We start from the raw sequence: 10,243 nt of genomic DNA on the forward strand, positions 1-10,243 counted from the left end.
CTCCCCGTGTCCTGTCCTGCATTGCAGCCAATCCCATCAGTGCTCTTACTCAGACCTGCAGCTGAAATAAAATGCTTTTTTGTACAGGAAACACTTTTCCCAGAGCTGGCCACGGCACCCACCACAGAAGCGGTGGATAGGGATGGTCTCCCTGATGGACCACGGCCGCTCTCCCAATGCCCTCAGCCCTCGCTGGAGCTGGGCAGTGTTGGCTGGGGACCAAACCCTGGGCTAGAGCTGCTGGAAAACGCCTTTTTCAAAGTCAGGGCTCAATCTGTTGGGGAGAAAAACTCTTTGATCCATTTTCCTGGCACTTGCAACAGAAATGCAGCACAAATCTATTCCTGTGGGAATTTTCTACTCGAGGTACCAGGCTGTTTAACATGAGCTGGGGCTAAGCTGCCTGGAGATCAGCATGACAGAGGCAGCTCAGCTCTTCTTTGGGTCATAAAAATATTCTCAGGCACGTTTTTGGGTCAGGAAAATGTGCGGTAGAGCAAGAAAGAACCTCCAGCCTCTCTGTCCTGCTTGGAGGGGCTGCAGGGTGCCCTGTGCTGGAGGTATTACAAACCACCTCAAAAAAAACCTTACTGCAATCCACAATATTTTGGCTCCAGCTCTCACAGGAGTGGCTGGCACACCTCACTCCTCATCCATCCTTTCCAGCAGCCCCTGCCTGCCATGAGAACAGCACCAATTTGATCCCGCTGCTCCTCAGTCTCTTGACCAATAAAATTGCCAAATTAAAGCCTTGGAAAAGATTTTGACATCCTCAGCAGGAGTTGGGGAGGGGATGAGGAGGAGATTGTGAGCTCAGGCCCCCAGAGCTGTAAGTAGTTAATGAGGAAACTGCTAAGGATGAGGTTAAACCTGGCACTCCCCTCGGGTGAGTTACTGTGAGCATTGAACTCCAGGGCCTAGGAAAGCTCTTTTTTGGGCTTCACGGACTGTTTTCTCTGCAAACAAGTTTTAAAGTGACTAAAAGCCTAAGTATTATCAGCAGATGTATGAAACTACCACGTCTGCTTAGCAAGCACAGGAATCTGTGATTCTTTAGGAGAAATCAACCCCCCCTCAGTGCCACTCAAGCATCCCCATGGCCCTGTGGGTTTATTGAGGTCAATGGTTGTGTGCAGCCACCTCGAAAAAAAGAGCCAATGTCACCTCTGAGTCCCCAGCAGGGACAGCCCAGGTGAGGCACTGGAAGTTGTGTGGGGTCTCCCCCAAGGGATGCAACCCACAGGGAAGGTGACCCCATGGAGGGAGCAAAACAAAATCCAGCCCCCATCATTTATTGTAAAGATGGGCTTCATCTCCCCTAAGAGGCAAGAGGTGCCGCTGGCTCCTCTGGATGTCCCTCTCCCCTGGGGGACACAGCCCCTTTCCACCTTCCTCTTACACCTGAAATCCTTCCTCTCACCCAACCAGGTTAACATTTCCCAGCTTCTCTCTCAGTTCTTGAATAACTAATACAGCTGGAAAATACAAGTTGTAGGTGTTTGTTTTCCTTCCCTGGGGACTGTTGTTGCTCCTTGTCGTGGCTTTTCCCCCCAAGCTCTTTGTAAGTGCCTGCCTGCACATCCCTGAGGGACTGCTGAGGTGCTCAGGTGCTTCACTAAGGGCTTAATTACCTCGAATTGAAATTTGGCCTCGTTTTCTATTTTTAACAATGGCCCAAAATTAAGGCATTGCTTAAGGAAAATACAAAGAAAAACCATTTTGGTTTCCTGCTAGAAACTGGAGAGGGATTTACTGAAACAAGCTGCTAAACTGGGCTCAAAATTAGGGATAACTCATCTGTAGTGTCACTTCCTGACACACGGAGCACAGCATCCATCCATCAGCCCTGGTCCTGCCCCAGCATCGGGATCAAGCAGGCAACTGCACCTCACAGTAAAGCAGGTCTGGAGGACAAGCATCACTGCTCCACAGGGAGTGGAGCCCTTCCCAATCACTCCTAACAGCCAAATAACTTCTAAAAAGACATTAATGCTTCCTGGAGCAGAGCTGGAGCTGTATTTCTGTGTCATCTTCTCGGGTAATTGTCACTTGTTTGGGCCTGTGGCGCCTTGGCAGCAAGGATGGGTAGGCAATAATGGAGCAGGTTATTAATTATGCTGCTTTATAAACTCTCCATCTTATCTACAAGCAGATCTTTACTCTGACGAGGAGCCTGTGCACGCAGGCACAGCCGGCTACAAGGTGTTATTAATTGTAGCACATCCCTGTTCACAGAGATACAACCCCGCTTCCACCCAGAAACGGATTAAAGGAGACCTCTCCCAGAAGTGTGTGTGAAAAATGGACCTGAAATGAAATTCTTCACCAGGATGCTATTTTTAAGCCAGAATTGCATTTTCGCTCTACAGGCACATCAGCCCTGCAGCAGGGGCGTTAGATTAAACTGCAAAATTTAAATAAATGACACTTTAAAAATGCCCCGGAGTCAGGCAGCTCCCGGAGATGAGACGTCTGCAGGGAGAGAGCAGCGGCATGGTTGTGCTGTGGGCATCTCTCTTGGCTGGGGAAGCTGCTCTGCCCGGCCCAGCCCAGCTCCCAGAGCCCCACCCCACCCAGGCAAAGCCTCTTCTTTCCCTGTGCATTGCTCGTTAATCCTCGCTCATCACAGAGCAGCCGGACAAGTTGGAAATTGGCTTTTGAGTTGGCTGTGGCTCACGTCCCTCTGGTCAGAAATGACCCAGCACAAGAGCTGGCAAAGCTCCCTCTGTCCCATTCCACTGGTCTGGGAGCCCATTGCCATCGTTTTCTCAGCATAAATCTGAAGGGGCTTTACTTCTGCTCTCTTTCATCAGCTGGGCTTTGCACAGGCTCAGAAATTTGGCTGAAATACAGGAAGGCCCTAAAGACACGGAGAAGATAACACTGATAAACTTCCTTGTGCTTATTAGCATTTTCCCAAGAAATGTTTCATCCTCTCTGGTAGGCAAAGTGTCCCTATTTCCCCAAAATACCCAGGCTGCCCTCAGCCCCATCCTCCCCTCCTCGAGCTGTTGTGACAACACAGACACCCATTTTTACAGAACAACTCACCCTTACTGATGTCAAATGTTGTTAAAATAATCTTCTTAGAAAGCTGCTTGATTTATGGTTACTTTTTACTGCTGGGCTATTTTTTTTAAAAGAAAATCAATCCTTTTGTGTTTTCTCCTTTGAAAAATTCCTTCAGTAAATTTCCTCCTCTGAACTGCTGTGGCAGAAATCACTTCCCTGCCCTTTCTGCTTTTTAAGAAATGGGAAAATCGGAGGCAATAAATGACAAACCTCTGAGCCTCATTGACAGAAACGGGATAGTTCAGAAAAACAAATATTATTTATAGTTATCACTGTTTTCCTACTTGGTTTCTGTTTTTCAGCCGTGTCTCCTGAGCTGTGCTACATCTATGGGATGGCATTTATGGCTTTTTTCCTCACGTTGTTGGCAGTGACACGGGATGCCACCCCCTGTCCCTGTGATGGTGTGGCAGCTCAAATCCCTGTTTCCTGGAGTGCACCAGGGGCTGCTCAGGAATTTCCCTGCTTGCTGCTGGGAGAACAGGCAAGCGGTTAACTGGGATCTCCAGCTGCTCCAGAGGCTGGAGGATGACTCAGTGCTTGCATCAGGCTGTGAGAGTTCAATTGCTTTTGTCCTTGTAGGGAACTGGTGTTATCAGCCCAGCTTCTGCACATGACATGCAGTTCTTCAGTCATTTTATGCAAAAGTGCACAGTAGGACAGTTTTATTTTTGGATATGGCAATGAGTGAAAGTTTGGCAGGAGGAGGCAGGATTTGGATGGAGGAAATCAGATAGGGCTCCACCCCACGTCTCTCCAGCTTGGGGAATTTTGGATTCGAGCACTGACGCCTGTTTTCTTTGCACAGAGCAGAGCTTTGGGACTGAAGCCCCAAAGCAGCATAGATAAAAACAACACTTAGAAGGCTTTTGAGAGAGCTGTGGTTTTTCCTCTGGGTGTCACTGGGGAGGGAGGACCCCCACCCTGTCCCTGCCAGCTCACACCAAGTGTGAGGTCACCCCAAATCCCACCAACAAAACACCCCTGCAGGGAGATGACTGCAAAACCTCAATCCAACCAGGAGTTCTGCTGTCACCTCTACATCCATCAGATGCACCTTGAAGGAGGGGAGAAGGCCTGAGATTAGATTGCCCTGCAATCTTCAAGAAAAACTGCTTTTTGATGACAAAAGTGATGAATTGCTGTCCGTTCTGGGAAGATCATATCCATGTGTGGCAGTCGGAGCCGCTCAGTGCTCTGAGGCTGAGGGTGATGAATCAGTACAGTGGGGCCTGGAACTCATCCAAGGGAGAAAAAAAATCTCTATTTTATATACATATACACATACCTCTACACATGGGTATCTTGAGCCTGAAACCCATTTTCTGCTGTCCAAATAGCATCAGTTTTCCATTAAATACCCTGAGATTTCACCCACTCCTGCTCATGCCTTTGTTTGCAGCCAGGAGAGGATGTTTCGAGGATGAGGAGGGAAGTTAATGACGCCCATATGATGAGGTTTCATTAATAAACTGTTACCTCAGTGACAGATTTTTCTCAGACTGTGACTGGTCTAGGTTGGACAAGGCTAGGTTGGAGCAACCTGATCTGGTGGAATGTGCCCGTGGCAGGGGGTTGGAACAAGATGGGCTTTGAGGCCCCTTATGATTCTGTGGTTCTATCATTCTATAATTGTCTGATTTTACAAAAGCAGGTATAAAACACACAATGCCTTCCCCAGATAGTGCTGTGGTTGAGATATTAATGGAGAAGAAATTGCCGATCTATTAAAAGACATCTGCTTTTAAAGATAAACCCAGCTAGCTTCGCTGTTTCTGAGGTGACTCTTTTATTCCCAAGCCACCAGCTGAAAACTGCTTGGAGGCAGGCTGGGGGGAAGCAGGAGGGATCATTCCTCCTCTGCCCCAGCCCTTTGTAGCTGCTCCCCCGCCCTGGGAAGAAAAGCTGCTGCTCTGACATCTGCTAAAGCCTGGGCAGGTTTTAGTGCTGCTCCTCATTTATTGTGGCCTTTGGCCAGCAGCTCCAGGAGTGGCTCTGGCCACCTTGTCTGTTTGCTGTCTGGGCAGGCTGCCACGTGGGAAGGGGTAAGGACATGCAAAATCTCCTCCAGCATCGCTGCAACAGGTTGTAAAATACTTACAGCACCTGCAAGCCATGCAAGACTGGGATCTGACACGACACTGGCTTTTCTGTTTCCCAAACAGAGGAAAATACCAGCATTTAAAACACTCAGAGCCTGCTAAGGTCTGCTGTCAGGGCCAAATGTCAGGTTTCTACACATCTTTACAATGGCCTTAAGTGTTGTCTGGAGGTTTTGGGTTGGTTTTAAGCCTGTCTTTGATCTCTTGGACAGAAATGGCCAGGAACATCTCCAGGAGGCACATTGCAACCCAACTCATGGAGGAAACTCCTTCTCTGAATAGGATCTTAGAAATGGTTTGTGCTGGGAAGGACCTTAAAGATCATCTCATTCCACCCCCTGCCATGGGCAGGGACACCTTCCACCATCCCAGGTTGTTCCAAGCCTCGTCCAACCTGGCCTGGGACACTTGCAGGGATGGGGCAGCCATTCCCTTCAGTACACCAGGAAAATCACTGTCTTTGGAATGCAGTAAATCTGGATATGGGCTGTCTTTATAAGGCAGAGGTTTGGGTGGATAATTTATAAAGGACGGTAATAAAACAGACTGCACAGTTTAGATCTTAATAAAACTGCAGCGCCTTTTGTCTGATTTTATGGACAAATTTTATTAACTTAGTACCTTTGTACCAGAGAGGTCTGACAGGTTTCTTATGGCTGTGAGCTCTCCTGAGCAGCAGAAGAAGATCAGAAACATTTAGCGCCCGACAGCAGGAGATCACAAACCCCTTGCACATCCATCCTCCTGCAGGCAGAGGGCAAATCACAGAATTATGGAATGGTTTGGACTGGGAGGGACCTTAAAGCTCATCCAGTCCCAAGCCCTGCCATGGACAGGGACACCTTCCACTGTCCCAAGGTACTCCAAACCCCATCCAACCTGGCCTTGGACACTTCCAGGGATCCAGGGGCAGCCACAGCTTCTCTGGAGGAGCCACTGGCCTGGAGCCACCCTGGCTGCTGGCCAGGGCTGGCAGCACTCAGGGACAGCTGGTGCCTGGGAGCGCCGGGAATTAGGAACGGTTTGCTAACAAAGCTCATTCCAAGCCATAATCAGCAGTGCTCAAGCGCCCATCCACAGCCTTGCTGTGTCCCACCCCCACACCTCACATCGGAGAGGGTTACCCAAAAATACAGGGGTGATTCCTGCCTGTGTCGCTGTGACAGAGGGAGACTCCTGCTGGAGGACTCATGGGGATGGGTGTGGGAGGAGACCACGGCAGCTGTGAGTGAGAGCCCCTTGGGGACACCCCAAAAACAGCTCTGCCTGCACTGCCCATCCCAGCTTCTCCCTCCAAGGGATAAAATCCAGGTGAGAGCAACAGGTCCCAGTGCACTGCCCTTCCTCATCCCAGCTGGTTCATGGATGTTTTCACCTGCTGCTAATTTTCCAAATTATTTGCATCTTCCAGGACCAGCTCCCCTTTGTGAGCAATCCACCACCCATTTGTGCCTGGCTCGTTCAGTTAATGTCAGTAAATTTCTGCAGTGCTGATTCTGACACTTGTGTGCAAGACCTTGCACCCTCCACCATGGCCATGGGCTGAGGGAAATGGCCTTGGAGAGCTTCCCCACCAGGAACAGCTGTGGGATTTAGGGTGTTTTCCTTGGAGAGCTTCATCCCCGTGCATGACACAGCCCACATAAAGAGATCATCTGTGTGTTTTTCTCTGCTCTTTCCTGCAGGCAGGACAATGCCAGCAGACATGGGATGGTGCTGGGGTTTGATTGGGACCCAAACCCCATCCCAAGGCATCCACACTACTGAAGGACACAGCCAACATCCTCCTCCCTTGTACTCCAGGTTTAAAAAAAAAGGGGGGGGGGGGAAGGAAAGAGAGAGCAGCAGCATTCTCATTTTGTTGCCATAGCAGCCTTCTGGATTATTTAGACTGATAGCATTTGTAAAAATTCAACAAAGGGTAAAGGATCACTTGGAAATGGGAGCAGATGTAACAGTGCGTGCCATATGCCACTGGGAAAAAAAATCTATTGGCAAAGGCAGTATCATCAGAACGAAAGCCTAACCCATATTGTGCCACGGAAAATGTCACTTTCTCTAGATTACAGGGTAGAGCTATAAAGCAGAGAAAATTCTGCTCACATATATAATTGCTGGAAGCACAGAGCCGCGGGGAGGTGGGCTCGCCTCCCCTCCAGGACTTGATGAACCGCCATGTGACACAAAGGAAAGTTGTTAACATTAAAAATTAATTAACCCTCACACGCAGCTTAATGGAACTCACTCCTGAGAAATCCTGCCCGCACAATGGATGAATTATAAGGAGCTCTGTGAGCGGGGTGAGTAACAGAGCCCGTGGAAAGCCGCTGACTTTACACCCTGAGCTGCTGCTGCTGCTGCTGCAGCAAGGGCTGCAATAATGACAGAGCCTCTCGGAACACCAGATCAAACCCAAGAGCTGCTAAAGGGTTCAGAACATCTGATGGTGCTTAGGGGAGTTACCTTGAGGAGCTATCCCAGCTCCAAGGAGGGAGGGGACTGGAGGCCAGAGGTGGTGAAGAGCTGGGAGGCTGTGGGTGAGGAGGGGCTGCTCCCCAGCATCAGCCTCGTCCCATCGCTCCTGAAAAGCGTGGCCCAGTGCTCCTCATGAATCCAGCTAACACCAGAGCCATGCCAGAGAGGCACGTGAGGGCTGAACTGAGGCCAGCACATCCAGTTTGTGGATGGATGAGGTTGGACAGGGCTTGGAGCAACCTGGGATAGTGGAAGGTGTCCCTGCCCCTGCAGGGGGTTGGAATGAAAAGAGCTTTAAGGTCCTTTCCAACCCAAACTATTCTGTGATTCTCTGATTGTACTTGGCAGGGTGGAAGCCTGGCAGGGGAAAGCTCTGGTCTCACCTCCAGAACCCTTCTCTGCAGCTCCCTATAATGGGAGGAGGATAAGCAAGAACTCCCATTGCCACTCACCCAAGGCTGCACGGGGCTTAAAGGGCTCTTATTTATCAGATCCTCATTATGAAAGGGGCTGTTAAATGCCCAGACCTTCCTACAGCAGCCTGGGCAGCCATTCTGGCCATGGCCCCTTGCTTGCTGCTGCTGCCGCCGTGATTTTAAAATAAATAAATCAGAATGGCCACGTAATTATAGGAAACGAGGACACACATTAGGCTGGAGCAGCAGGGAATAATTATTTGCTGTCCTTCAGCACCCCAAAGCAAACAGGAGTGGAGGGAAGGCTTGCTGTGGGGAGGGATCCGTGCTGGGGCTGATCTCTCCAGTCCCAGGACGTGTTCCCCACCCTGGCACTGGCACAGGACCAAGCACTGGCAGCCAGGGATGAGAAGCAATCACCAGAGCCGGGTGGTTTGGCACAACCAGGAGAGCCAGAGCCACATGCAGAGGGGAGGCAAGGACATGGCCAGAGGCACAGCAGGGGTGGAGATGAGGAATGGAGCTGAAATATTCCAAACTGGAGCGCACAGAGCCCCTGAGTCATCTCGGGCAGGGAGCTCTCAGCCCAAGGGCATTGAGACACAAGGGCCGGCCCCCGCAGCTCCTCGGATGTCCATGGGGGTGGGACATCACCAAAGCCAGCCTGGAGGCCAGCGAAAATCACCTTGCCTGCCATTTCCAAGGAAAAAGTTGCTTTATTAAATTACCAGCCTGTGGAAAACGTATATCCTGTTCCTCTCGAGAGGAGAGAGACGCATAAAATTTGGGCTCGTTTTGACAAGATACCTTCAGTGAGTGTAAATCACTCACGGGTTGATTAACTTCCCTTCTTAGGCAATTCTGCAAGTTAAATGACAAAGCTTCCTCTCCTCCTGAAGGCTTTTACTGAACTTGTAATGAATCCAGGTATAATAATGTCTTTCTTTTTTATTATTGTTATTATTACAGAGCCAAGGCAGCACAGCAGCGTTGCTGCCTGGGAGCTGTTTGTCATTGGTACAGGACACCTCTCGCTGTTTACCTGGTTTTCTCCTCAAATACCAGCAAATTAAAAAAAAAAAAGTGGAAAGAGAATTTCGTCAACCATGACAAATGATGCCATTTTTTGATGCATATGCAAAACAGCAAATTAGGCATTTGCTGATGCTCTTTCTTTTACAACGCAAAAGGGATGGGATGCTGGATACGGCCTCTGGCAGCAGCACAGGAGGGAGAGGTGGATGGGGTTGCCAGAACCAAAATATGATAAAAATATCAGAAATTCCCAGAAAACTCAGAAATTTCCCAAACTGGCCACAGCTCGTTTATATTTGTGACAGCAATGGCACCAAAATCCCACAGAGCTGGGAGCCAGGCAGCCCCCTGGGATATTCATCTCCTGGCCCTGTCTTGGCTCCAACCTGCTCAGCTTCTCCCTGCTGAGATGCTGAGGCACTGAAGAGGAAGCTTTCCAGGCTGCTCAGGAACTATTTTAATTCAAGGCATAATTATTTGAAACAGCAATTAGGTGCTTGGTGAAACTCAGACAGAGACCCCTCCCAAGTCCTGTCTGAAGGGATCACTGAGCACTCCGGGTTATCACCTGTGGCATTCGTGCCCACCCCGATGGCTGGGGGAGTTTTGTTCCCTTTGTGGCTGAAGGAGGAGGATGAACATCCCTGTTCCTGGCTCTGCACACCTTCATCCCAACTGCTGAACCAGTGTTTTCCCCTGGGAAGCTGCCCCCAGGATGCAGGAACCCATTTCATCTCCCCAGCTTCACCTGCAGCATTTTGCCTGTGAGAACACCACAGCACAACAACAAAAAAATCTTTATGTGTGTGTTCTACTCACACCTTAAAATCTGAAATGTAAAATATAATAATTTTGGAGCCCACTTGCAGCAATATTTCTCTCATGCAGGGCAAAGAGCTGGGGCTGGGGCTGCTCCCCTGCTCCTCCTTCCTGCAGAAATTCAGATAAAAGAGGGGAAAAAAATCCTGCAGCTTCCTACACCAGGCTCAGGCAAAGCAGGGATGTGCTGTTAACACAGTGGGGTGATCCTGTGAGCTGCTGGAATGTGTTCTTGGATTGACTAATAACAAATGGTGATTTCTCTGGGCTGTAATAAGAGCAGGGACTGCAGCGAGGAGGGATGAGTGGGCACCCACCCTGACA

The sequence above is a fragment of the Corvus moneduloides genome, chromosome 14, assembly GCF_009650955.1.
Source record: "Corvus moneduloides isolate bCorMon1 chromosome 14, bCorMon1.pri, whole genome shotgun sequence".
Taxonomy (NCBI): Eukaryota; Metazoa; Chordata; class Aves; order Passeriformes; family Corvidae; genus Corvus; species Corvus moneduloides.